The 12532-nt window shown below is 42.4% G+C and overlaps 1 long non-coding RNA gene across 2 annotated transcripts in view; it reads left to right on the forward strand.

Annotated features, from left to right (window-relative positions):
- LOC114015407 (uncharacterized) overlaps positions 1 to 12532 on the forward strand; it is a 58247-nt gene that overhangs the window by 14116 nt on the left and 31599 nt on the right. For both annotated transcript variants that reach the window (XR_008735124.1, XR_008735123.1), the window contains exons 2-3: positions 3862 to 3946; positions 12240 to 12395. This is a non-coding gene — a long non-coding RNA (uncharacterized LOC114015407). The remainder of the gene's footprint in view (positions 1 to 3861; positions 3947 to 12239; positions 12396 to 12532) is intronic.

Raw genomic sequence — 12532 nt, forward strand, 5'->3', positions numbered from 1 at the left:
CCTGTGCCATAAGCTCCTGAGCACCTGAAACTACTGACTGGACAGTACAAGTGAGTGAGGACCAAAGGCTCCAGCTCCCTGCAGTGGGGATGACATAACTGCATGAGGAAGACCTGTTTACATCACTGAGATAACCCGTTTCTTTAAAAATAGCAAGGTCAGGGAGGCAATAAAGCTGTCAGCATGGCAATCACAGCAGTGCCTGTGTTCCACCCACTGGAGGACAGTGGGGATGCTCACCAGGCCGGGGACCAGGAGGGTGGGGGATTCACAATGAGGATGGCCACGTTTGGGTAAACAAACTTGTGGCAATATCAGAGTGCTATTGTCTGCTGAACAGCTCTATTTGTGCCAATTATATTTCCAGGTTAGCTCCTCGCAGACCCATAAAAATCTTCATTTTATTCTTTTTGCTGGTGTTTTTTTTTCCCTCAATACAATGATAGATGGAGTGCCCATAAAACCTCACAGCACCATGTACAAAATCCCCGAGCCAGGTGTGGAGCAACTGGTCACTGAGCAGACTTCCACCCAGTCCTAGGTTTGGCTCGTCTGCGTCTGTTTTCTGGTCATTGAGATGCTTCACTGTTTGTTTGTTATGTAAATGAGCGCTGGACTGTGGGAATATTTTGTGCTGAATTCCAGGCCAGGAATGGAAAACCATCACATCTATTCAGCTAGGCAACCTTGTGAGGTACTCATATAGTCCAGGTGGGAGCACAGCCCAACATTTTTATTGTGTTAAGAGTATATGTTCTCAAAAAAAAAAGATGATGTGTAGGGTTCACATCCTGGTGGTGCATCGGATACATTTCAACGATTGCTGTTTTCCTTTGGACAGCATTTGCCTTGGCTGAACGTCTGGCTTAGCTGGCCTTGGACAATAAGTCACAGTGATACAGCTGCTTTGGCGGCGACTTTTGGACAAAAGTGCTCTGCGTCAAACTGCACAGTAGTGATAGATTGTATACGTGCAAAGCAGTGTCTGGCATTAAAACATTTCTTAGCGTATCCAAAGTGAAACACAAAGTTGTGCCATTGATACCACACAGTATGGCTTTGTTAAACTAGGCAGGACACCAAGTCCCCACCAAATTTTGGACTTTCAAAATATTTTTCAGCTTAAAATACTGAGAAAATGTCAGGGATTGAGTTCAGGGATAAGAAAAACCGAAAAGAGGCATTAGCATCACGTAGGTGAAATCTGGTTGCAGTTAGTGCAGCTGCCATTGCCTTGCACAGCTTTTCCTTTCCTTTGGTGATGGTTCAGCATTGCATTCAGAACAGCTCAAGGCAGTTCTAAAATTCCTGACAATTATGCCCATCTTCTCCCATCCTGTCCAAAATCAAGTGGATGAAAGAAACCTATTTGAACGTGAAGCTTCAAACTTCCATCACTGTTAAAAAGGGTTAGAGATGGGATGTGATTCTGAGCGTTTGGATGGGATAAAATTGTGGTTGACCAGAAAACTTAGTTGCAAATTAAACAAAACTTTTAGAGAGTTTTTAATGTACCTTTGTTATTTTGCATAATATTTTTGTGTGCCATCACATTTAACAATTTTGGTGGGGACCATAAAGAGAAATACTGTGAGGCAAGGCTGTTTCCATGGACTATTTTTGTTCTCTAGTAGGGAAGGGGAGGGAGGGTGGAGAAAAGAAAACCTGTTCTTGTAGGATTTCCAGCTCAAGAAGAAATCAGAAAAAAAAACATTTGTAAGTGTATTTCTAAATGGAACAGTTCTTCTGAAGCTTGCCTATCACTGGTCCTAATTACCTGTTCCTGTTACAGCTAATTACACTGATTCTCCACAGGTGAGGTGGACTTCCAAGGCAATGAAGGAGTTTAAACAGAATGATTTTTCAGTTTTGGTTCTATTTAGAGACTGTGGTATGTCAATTTGAAGAAAAGCCAGAATGCGAAACTGAAACGCTAGTGTTTTCTTCTTGCTATAATGGGATTCTTTCAATACAAGATTCCAATGTTTAAAGGTGTTCACTGCAAGGTTTTGGTCCTTTCCCATCAAGTTTTCAATGCTGATGTATAAAGCATTAAACTTGATGTTGGCTGCCGCCTTCTTCCATTGAAGTCAGCTGGAGTTTTATTCTTTGATTGCAGGCAAAGGGCCATCAGGCCAAGGCTAAACGCTTTTGGCTGTCCAAAAGACACCGTGGTCCAGCTCACCTGCCCTGGTCTGCAGGCTGCGCTTTGCAGGTATCACTGGCCTACCTGGAGTCAGCAGGAAAGCGCAGTCTTGACTGAAAGCAAGAATTCCTCTCTCAGTCGAACTAACTAGCAATGCTGGCCTGAGACACTGCTGTGACTTTGTGCTTCTCAGGTGCAACGCTGTTTGGGAAGGAAGCTGAATGCTCTTAATTTTTGTGACCATAAAAAACCCCCACCTTTTAATGAAGGGATGGTTTTGGCCTAAAGCTCCTTTGCCTAAGGGACCGGGTGTGAAGTAGCTCATCATCCATGGGTTTGCCATGCTATCTGTAAGGGTGTGAGAAGAATTGGGTTTGTACCTCCGCCAAGCTGTTCCCTGTTGGTCTTTAAGGAACCGAGTTGCAAAAAACTCTTTCCTGCAGAGTGTTGCAAGGACTGCCTTGAACTGAGCTTCAGAAAAAGGTCCAATCCATTTTGTTTTATCAGGGTTGCTTCATACTATTCAAAAAAAGAAGGATGTATGTGCATGTATTGCATGGGGCAGAGAACCTGCATCACCTACAGTGACAGGGACGGGGGTGGCAATTACTATGTGCTAGAGCAACAAGTCAGTATTATTTTAAATTCATCCTTTCATCCAACGCAACAGTAATATCTTCTGGACAATGGATTTTGGAAAAGTTGAAATGTTTGCTTTACAAAACAGACGTAAAATTTCTCCTTTAAGGTGCTAAATTTGTGCTGAGCTGGTCCAAAACACGACTGCATCTGGCTATGTCTCGTGTCTGCTACTAAAAAAATGTCCTAAATTCCAGACAGCCTCTGGGGCTTTGAAATAAAACTCATTAATCCTGCATTTGAATTTAATATTTGAAATTTTATCCTAATCTTTTTTTCTTCCACATGAATTAACTTCAGAAAACTTGGAAAGAAACACAAGGGTGGGATTTTTTTTTCCTGGTGGTTCTTTTTTTTTTTTTTTATTATTGAGAGAGAGGGAGAACATTCTTAACAAAGGGTATAAAATTAAACTAGATTTGACCTCTGCCTTTAGCAGATTTTCCACCTGGTCTGTGCAGGAAATCAACTGCTATATAGCAGCTCTTTCATAAGGAATAACATACATGAGTCTGTAAGTGACAGTTTTTCTTGGGTGGACAACAATGTTAGTTACTTTTTATGATTAATTGATAAATGTTTTGATATGGTGCCTGGGCTCTGAGTCAAAAATCACTCTAGTTAGATGATCCAACACTTGGGAAGCTGAGCCAATTACAGCTCAGGCACAGTGAAAACAATTCGAAAATATTTGAGCCTAAAAATGTGCATAGTTGTTAAGGAATCTTACACGTGGGTGTATGGTGGTATCCTAAATTACAACTACTTGGTGGGCCAATTTCTTGAGGAATGCAGGGAAGTGCAGGGATTTGAGACTCTTGCATCTGTATTTCAAAAGACTTGGGAAAACAGAAGAACCACATGGGCTCTTGTGGCTGGGCACGTGCTGAGGAAAACCAGACCGTGGGCCAAAATGTACTTTTAGTCCCTCGGGTTACACAAATCCCTTTGCTTTTTTGGGAAGGCTTTAGGTTTTAAGTCTCCTTTCACTCCTAACCTTCTCCTGCAAGCTTGCTCTTTTCTTTCTCAGCCTCCAGAACTTAATTTCTACACCAGGTTTCCTACCTTGTCCTCAGGTGTGCATCCCGACTCCAAGCCCTAACGTGTTTCTGAACGATCCACGAGGAGTCGGAGTCCATCCTGGCTGTGGCTACAGACCAGGTTAGTGCTGCTGGTGGGACAGCCTGGGCGCTCCGGCTGTGGGTGCAGCAAACCTGCATGAGACACGGCTGCTTCTCGTAGTGGAGGTCCTCCAGAATACCCTGCCTTGCAATTAAAGGCTACTTTCTCAGATGATTAGCAGACACACAAAAAAAAAGACTCTGTATTTTTCTTTCCACAGGTAAGTGAATGTAGAGGCATTTTTTGAGTGGGGTCCTGGGGTCATCAGCTCAAAGACCATGGAAAATTCCTTATTGCAGGTTGCTAATGACTTTGAGTGTGATGCTGCCAGCTGTTCCCAATGAAGTCAGTGGAAAGAGAATATCTTTTTTTTCTGCTTCCCCACCCTTCAGTACCTAGTGTTACATGGAGGTTTTGAGGGGTGCATGCTGGAAACTCAGTGCCACCATGGATCCTGGGAACTGGGAGGGTACTTTAGAACTTAAGCAATCTCAATGGTTAGTAGCTGTTCATCATAGACCTCTGCATTTGTCATGCAAAAATCTGATCCTAACCCCAAACATCTCATTGCCTTCAATTAATTTTTATTCTAAGCTCAAAACCAGGTGTCACTTTAGAACAATTAATGTCTAATGGATATAGCTGCCTCTGGAGGCTGTTTTACATCACTAAGGCCATCAGGCCCTGAAGGGCTCAGATCTGGACATCTGTTGAAGATGCTCAAATAGACTTAGGTCTAGATATTATTCCATCTTTTTATGACCCTTGGCTCTTGATATACTGCTGTGTCTCCAGGAGGAGGTGAGGAGGGTTGAAGAATATCTTTTCAAATGGGAGAAGAGCATCTTTCCTATCCTTGTTTTACAGTGAAGATCAATAAAGGAGGATGTTTCTTTCAGTCTGCTATGTGGTTAAAAATGTAACTTTTCCAGTAATTCTCTCATTTCAGGTACCATTTGAATGGGATGATACCCCCTTCCCACCCTCTCTCCATCCCTGACACTCTGTTTTGATACTGGCTGCCGGATCTAAGCACACTCCTGCTTTCACTTTATTTAACACTGAAGGTTTTCATCGTTGCTGATCTGAAAGGAAAATTTCTAACAGCATACTGTAAACTTTACTGCTCGTGACTTCTTAATCACGCAGATTTTATTTCATGTTAGGCTAGCAACTGAACTCTTCTAATAAACAGAGTAAAATCTAATTAGGCTACTGGAGGGGAACAGAAGAATTTATACTCCTCCAGACACACAGACATTAGGAATTCTTCCTCAAACATACACACAGGCTTCCTGGCAGCCGCCTCATTCAAAGAGTGGCTAATGATCATGCTAATTTGCTCTTAGCTGATACTGTTAGGAGTTCCTTGCAGATGGAAAATATACTTATTTCATGAGATCATACAGGGTAGCATGGCCTCGTGGATTGTGCGTAGAGAAAAATCCCAGTGTCTAATCCCACAGCTCACACTACTTGTTGTGTGGTCTCTCTTTCTCTCCCGGTTTCTCCATGCGCAGTCTTACTTACCCGGCTCATTCATGGGACTGTGGTGATCACTCAGTCATTTGGCTGTAATGTGTTTCAAAAGCAGAAGGCACAATTAAAGTGCCGAAGCACTGTGATTAGAGACTCAATGGCACCTCCAAAATACACACGTAAGAGATCAACATCAAAGATGAGTTTGACTGGTTTCTTGTCTTCACTGGGCTCAAAATTATGTCAAGTGTTGCTGGCAAGAGAGCTCAGAAAGCAGCAAAGCTGTGTCTCATCCAGCCTCGGGGGAAGACGACCCCCATGCAAAGGGGCACATCTTCCCATACAGAGGCCAGACAGACGGACTACACTCAACGTGTCAGGGATACTGCCACGTGCACAACGTTTTCTACAGACCCACAGTCCACCCAGGGTTTTACCCCTCACAACCAAAAGGAGCTCATCCAGCCAACAGGTTCAAGCTTGGGGTCTCCACTGATGTGGCGTGGGATTGATGTATCGTGCAAGGGGCAGAGAGTCCTCTAGGGAATTTCCTCTCAATTCCCTGCAAAGGGCAGCCCTGATGTCCCACAGCAGCCCCAGCTGTCCAGAGAGACTCGACATCAGGAACTGTGAGATATGTTGCCAGAATTGGCTGTACAAGTGTGGACACTGCGGAGGCAACAGGTAAACCCAAGGCATGCAGCCCTCACTGGGAATTGGTGCTTGAGGTTTTTCCTGTGTATTTTCCAGTAGCCTTTCTTCAGCTGGAGAGCTGTCATCTCCTTTCCCAAGACTGTTTAGCTCTTCCTACGTTGCTGTCAGGATTGTTCCTATATATTAGTCATTTCTTGGGTTTGAATGAGGTGCAGGGAGAGAATATAGGAGTAAAGATTAAAGTAAGGCTGGAATAAAAGCTGAGATTTGTTTATAAGTAAATAGGACCTGAAACAGCCCATGGCAACCTCAGGAGACATCTTTCTATCAACTGCAATGGAACAGAGCTCCAACCACCTCTGGCCCCTGGAGACACAACTGGTTCGGGAAGGATTTGGGTCCTGCTGAGCGGAGGTTTGGTCAGGGAAGGGTGTAGCCCCCAGAGTGGGAGAAGACCTGCCTTCTCCTATTTCAGATTTTAAAGAATCATCACCAAAAAAAACCCCCAAACACAACCACCCCCCCACCCCCCCCGAAAAACCCACAACCACCCTGCAGTGGGCTGAAGCTGATGTATCTTTTTATAATACAATGAGTTTTTGTGAAATGGAATCGCTGGCCTGGAACCCGGAGGCATTGCTTAGTTTTAACTTATACTTTATTCAGGCAAAACTCCAGTTGATGTGAGAGAGCACTGGGTCATATTAGGATTTGGCCCATAAGGACAGAGGAGAGCCAAGCTCAGAATGTCACATAAACATATTAGCTAGAGACTTGGCTTTCTCCAAGATCCCAGGGATGGAATAGAGCTGTGATCTAGTCTTCTGTGAGGCATATAAGGAGGTTAAATTCATCCTGCATAGAGCATTAAGAGAACAGGATCCAAACATCTGCACAAGCATCTGTATCATCTCCTCCTCCTCCCAGAGATGTCTGGAATATAGTCCTTTTTGTGTGACAGGTAGAAACTGGACTAAAAACTGCTTAACCTGTTTTGTGTGGGCGAAAAAAAATTAAAAAATCAAACCATGGCTTGTTCATGCTGAAGTCGAAAGCGTGTTCTTTCTGGCGATGAGGTATGAAGAGGGCATATTGTTCATTTAAACCACACTCTATAGTTTTTGCAGCAGCAAAGTATTTTTGAAAGTTTACAGCTGTAGTAGAAATTCCCTGGAGCTTAACCGTCAGTTTTCTGCCAATCAGAAAGCTGAAGGCGCTCCGGTTTGGGCTCCAAAAGTGACATTTCAGTGTTACACGTCTTAAATGTGGAGTGGTTTCGAGAGAGCATCCTGACAGGTTTTGAACTCCGAAGAAATTATTTTCTGGTGCCAAGCTACACAGTCTGGGAAACGCTGCACGCTGCACGCCACACTCGCTCCCTGTATCTCTGCCAGAAACCAAAATATATATTAAAAAAGAAAAAAAGTATAAGAAATATGGCCCAGGACTAAGGTTTGCGGATGCATTTCAGGTACGAGCTCTTTCTAACATTTAATGTATTAACTGCTCTCACAGCCATAAGAAGCCGGTGTAGGAGGAGGTCCATGTACATGTATATCATGGAGCGACACCACGGAGAAAGGGAGAGGAAGGGCAGGAAAGTGAGCACCTCGAATTGACCAGAACCCATCTACAGTGTGGAGGAAATGGTAAAACTTGGGCCAATCCGCTGTAAGTCTATTAACTTAATAAGTTTAAAAGTGACTTTGCAGTGGTTTCTGAAAGGGAAAACATGGGCATCTGAGAAGGTGTGGATGCTAAGCCACTGATGTGGGACCCATACTTCAGGGAACAAGAATACATCAGCATGTCAGGCTGTCTCCACAAATGGCCAAAAGGAGGAGACTGAAAGAAGACTGTGTCCAAAAAAAAGAATGGTTATGAGATGGAAAAAAAGGCATTCAGCTTCTTGTACTTCCTTCACTTGAGTAGAAAAGAGCTGGGAGAGAAACAGGCAACCTTTTAAGACCTCAAACTAGATAATAAGAATAGAACATCTTTTTATTAAAGCCTTGGGTGAACCAATTTGCAATAACTGATTTTAGCTGGTGAGATGAGGAGCTGCGCTGCCATAGGCAGGGTTATCTGCAGGGGTGTCACTGAAATGCGATTGCTTACACCGGTCAGGGCTGGAAACAGCTCCCCGATGGGGAGTAGCTCAGATGTAGTTCTCGTACCTCTCCTGAAGTGCCCTGCACTGGGAGGGACGGAGCCAGGACACCAGGTGAGGGGACCTCTGAGCTCAGCCCCTTCTGATGCCCTTGCCTGCGGGAGGCTCAATATTTTAAAACACTCTGTCATGTATTCGATGACTTTGGCCCGGTACCTTCTGTTTATTGTTAATAAGAGTCAATAGAAGTGTAGAAAAGTACAAAATGTCAACCTATGACCTTATAAAATCCATGGCAGGAGAGAGAAAAAGAAAACCCACCCTTTGGTACATGCTTTGTCCCTCACACTGCGTTGGGATCCAGAAGTACAAATCTTTTCTCAGGACTGGGGCTTAGAAAGTCAAGAATTGTGTCTCTCTTTATTTTCATTACAGTTCGTTAAATCCTTAGGCTCCTGTTAACACTGAACTCCAAGCCGATTTTTTTGTTAAAATGCTGAAACCTAATTTTCGTTTAACAATTTTCTGTTTGAGGCCAACATCAAATTAGTGTGCTTTCCACTGGCAGACCCCGGTAATTTGGTAGGCAGGAGGCTCACACATACTTAAGTTATTCAATACATTTTGTTATACTCTGTACAAAAAACCTAGTCAGAAAAGCCTGATTTATGATATTCCTCAGGTTTCCTGTTACTTTATACCACTAACATCCTATGGCCAAGCCCTTCACAGGCAGCCAGCACATCTGGCCCGGAGTGGTTCTGTCACCTATCGCCAAAATGCCATATTTATAATCAAGCCATAATAGAAAAGAACAAATTGATTATAATGAAAAGAAAACAAAAACCACAAAACATTGAAAAAGTCAATCAGAAAACATTTGTAAATAAGATTGGGTGTTTTTTTTCAAAACGTATGTCCCATACAAATAGGAACACATAGCATATTGAGCAGGCAGATTAGATGTATGCAATCATCTCTTCTGGCTTAATTATAAATTATTGACAGCTCTGATTTTTTCCCATTTCACACATTTTTAATGTCTGTTTTGTTTTCCACTTATACAGGCAAACCACTCCTGCCCAAAGCCAAAGCTACACAGTCCATCTAACCTCCCACCTGCAGTTCTGTAACTGCTGGTAAATGAGTGAGTGCTCCTGGCAAAGTGTTTTTTAGCTGGTCTCCTCAGGGATTTAAGGCTTATGCAATCATTGTGTCTGTGTTGTATCTGTGTATCCATCTGTCAAATATGATCAATGGGCCAAAGTCTCCCAAAATATTAACTTCCTACGTGCTTCATAAAAATAGTTAGAGGCAGATATTTGGTTTAATGTCCTCCTTAAAGGGAAAGCTGGAGTGGATGTCTATACTGTAGAAATCGTATGCAAATCCACAGGGCAAGAAATTAAGCTCACAGCAGAATTCCTTAATTTTTCTCCTAAAACTACATACTTAAAAATAGCTATATAAACAAGAGTGCAGAAAGACCTGCAAGTTTTGGACTGGTACAGGCTGGGAAGTCGGGCAGTGGTTTAGGGGTGCCAGTAGCTATAGGCTGGCGTGAGCCTGCATTTAAGCTGTGTGCACTCCTAAAGGGCACAGGCAAAGCTGGCCGCATTGTCTTCTCTGGAAGATGCAGCTTGCAGAGATCCATTTTTTTCTAAGGGAGTCATAAAAGAAATATATAGAAGATAACGAACAGATTCTCAGCTGTGTCAAACCCTGGAACACTGCTATGGAAATGTGAAGAGCTGCAGAGGTTCGACACCTTTGAAAATCTGATCACTGAATATTTCTGGTCAGCTTCCTCCGCCAAAGGGTTATGAAATTTTCTAAAGCTGTGCCAAACTCTGACGTTCACAAACTGTTTCTCAAGTGGATTTGGATGATGTAACCAATAACCATGAAACCTCCTCCACTTGCTAAATTACATCTGGTTGAGATGAATTTCTACACGGATAATACAACGAATATGTGAAAGACTATATTTGTTCTAAACCTTATTATGCAGTCTCATGATGACATATAGAAGTCCCTACGGTAACATGGCATGATCTAAAGCAACTGCCTGGTCACACACGAGAGGTCCAACAGCTTTGCCATTTTGTTCTTAATTATCCCTGGTGGATAAACTAGTTGAAAAACTGAGCCAGCTTCTCCATCCTCAAAACCAATGGAGCAATACTGATTTATATCAGCTGCAATCCTTGACCGCAGTTTGCAAAACATTTATCAATTAATTTCCTGCATAATTTCTCCAGAAACACACTGGAAGTGCACCCTGACTTTTTTTTGACCTCCAATTCAGCAAGCTATCTTCATGCAGAAAATTATTTCAGCATATGTTTACTGTAAGCAAATGGTTAAACATGCCTTGGAGCTCCATCTATGTGCCTGAACACTGTTAAAACAGGACCTTGGGGGAAGCATCCACCTGGTTTGTGTGTTCGCTCGAGAAGATGATCTTTGCAACACCGACAAAGGACTTACAAGCTCTTAATGATAACAATGCCTCTTGTTGCTTCTTTTGGCAAGACATTTGCGAGTCTCTCTCAGAAGAATTAGATCACAGTCAGTCCCACCTTAACTACATATTTGCTAGCTGAATAAACAGGATGAAATTGGACCGACGGTCATGTCTGCTGGCAGAATTGAGCACTTTCAGTGCCGTAAGGCTGGTTCCAAGGGTGCAGGGTATTCAACCAGCCTCTCGCATCCCAGCGCTTGTCCTTTGCCAAAATTACATCCCAGCAAATGTTTTCAGTGCTGCCCTCACCATCGCTACCAATAATGCTCAAACCAGAAAGACAAATTCATTCACATTTTAAATAGCGATCTCAGCAATATTAATTGCACAATAAAAAATAATTTGTTCCAAGTATGCAGCCGGCTATTTATTTGTGTTCAATTCTGAGTCATAAATTGTTAATTTGACATTTAAAGCCTATTTTAACAAACAAGATTTTTTTTACTTGCAAAGTGCCTAATCAGATGGGTTTTCTGAACTATTTAAGCAACTCTGAGAAATGCAGTGTCTCTGATGAATATTTCACTGCACTGAACAAATTTTCCCTGTGTAAGCCAAACCTGCATTGCTCCTTTACTGCATGAAAGTGCTCCAAACTTTGCTTTCTCCTTTCACTGTTGTTTTTAAAGATAAAGAGAAAATGAAAACAGAAGGTCAAATTTAATTTTGAAGATAGGTGACTCCGTGAACAAGTTTCTGTATCTTTGTTCATACCACTAGTCCCTCCCTCTGTACCAACCTCTGGACCATGTGGAATACTTCTTGGAAATGGTTTATTGGATCAGAGGGAGGAGAAATCTGCGGCTGCAACATGGCTTTCTGACTGCAATAATTTGGTGGCTTTTTTTGAGTGAGCGAACAAGGCAGGTAGGTTGTGGTTCCACAGGCAGTAGTATTTGTGCTATACATTGATAATTCACTTACAAGGACGTATTTGAGCTGAATAACCTTTCTGTTAGCTTCTAGTCTCCCAGTTCTACACCTGTCAAATAGGGTCTTTTCATATTTCTTATTAAACAAATACATGTTTGGAAGCAATGAGGTATTCAGATATTGTAATGGAGAGCTAGAAAGAGTCCAAATACAATTATTCATTAGTATAAAAGGTTTTCACTTTGCTCAGCAGAAGGACAAAGAGTCAGTAGAATGAACTATTGTAGGACCCATATCATTAAAAAATTTATTATATAAATATAAAAATATCTTAAATAATAATATGTTTATTATTTCTTAATTTATGTGGGTTGCTTGATCCCACAAATAGCTGGAGAAATAAGTATGTAAGAAGAAAAATCTCAGTTTAAGGGTGGCAGTCTTAGGTACCTTTTGCCCCAGTGTCCAAACATGCATTTGTATCTATGATTTTTTAGGTGTGAATAGAGTTAAAATAAAACTAATGGTGCCCTTTGTGGAGAAAGGTGATTAGGAAATACTTTTGTATTCTCTGTATGTGCCAAAACAAGGCACTTACATATCATTGATAAATGTAGAATGAACATTTAAATACAAATATGGGCATTCCACACTCATATTAAAAAGTTGCCTTTGGTCTTTGTTGGTAGGAGATTCACTCGTACCGGAGAAGAGCAGCACCGATGAGGCCACGCTCTCCTGCCTCTGGAGCTACTGCAGTCAAGGAAAAAAACGGGAGAGAAACAGAGCCCTGCAGGCAGACGTGGAGAACAGAAGCATGCCAGTGACCACTTGAACGTATCAGGGTAAGAGGAACTTGACTTGAGGTTCTAAAGAGAGTCTTATCAGCCGGGAAGGGCTGATCGAGCAGTGATGGCATCTGTGTGCTTCCTGGCAGTGACCGTTCAGCAGCCATCGCTTCTCTTTCACAGGGGCTTCAGGA

The sequence above is a fragment of the Falco cherrug genome, chromosome 14 (assembly GCF_023634085.1).
Source record: "Falco cherrug isolate bFalChe1 chromosome 14, bFalChe1.pri, whole genome shotgun sequence".
Taxonomy (NCBI): domain Eukaryota; kingdom Metazoa; phylum Chordata; class Aves; order Falconiformes; family Falconidae; genus Falco; species Falco cherrug.